The sequence below is a fragment of the Mastomys coucha genome, unplaced genomic scaffold, assembly GCF_008632895.1.
Source record: "Mastomys coucha isolate ucsf_1 unplaced genomic scaffold, UCSF_Mcou_1 pScaffold18, whole genome shotgun sequence".
Taxonomy (NCBI): domain Eukaryota; kingdom Metazoa; phylum Chordata; class Mammalia; order Rodentia; family Muridae; genus Mastomys; species Mastomys coucha.
In genome coordinates, this window is record NW_022196900.1 from 2,163,265 (window position 1) to 2,163,972 (window position 708).

Sequence of the window (708 nt, forward strand, 5' to 3'; positions counted from 1 at the left end):
CACACACACACACACACGCACACACACACCTTACTTACATGGTTTAAACTGTATTCAAGTGACAATGTTCCTACCAGATACCAAAGGCAAACAAACTAAAGGCTTGGTGCCAGGAATGGGTTTCTTCCTTTGGAATTGTTTATCAGTGATATCTCATAGATGCTTAAATGTTACAGGGTATTGCCAACGCTCCTGGTTACCCTCCATAATTTGATTTTGAGATCCCATGGCTGAGGACTCCACATCCTTTAGTCATAGGACATGCAGTTCTTATCTATCTGGTAATGAACTGGTAGCTTCATCCTTCCTGGTAGCTTTCACAGTGCTGGAGGGTGAAATGCACACTGTCTGATGGGGAAAACAGGCACCAATCTTACTCTACAAAACTAAGTGGCAAGAAATTCCAGTTGGTGCAACAATCATAGCCTAAATATCATAGGCATGACCAAGTGCCTATGCTTGGCACCATTGTTGGGGCCAAGAACTTGTGGCTAGGCAAGTCATAGACTCTAAAGAAGAGTCTACCACTATTATTCTTCTAAATGAACATAATATTAAATTGACTCCTAATGACTTGTTATACCCATAGATTCATGCATATCTCAAACCTCATCGGAGAAATTTCTATTTGCAGTAGACAGTGACCAATACAGATACTTGCAAATGGTCAAGGTACATAGAATAAAAGACCAGGCAGTGTTCAGTTCT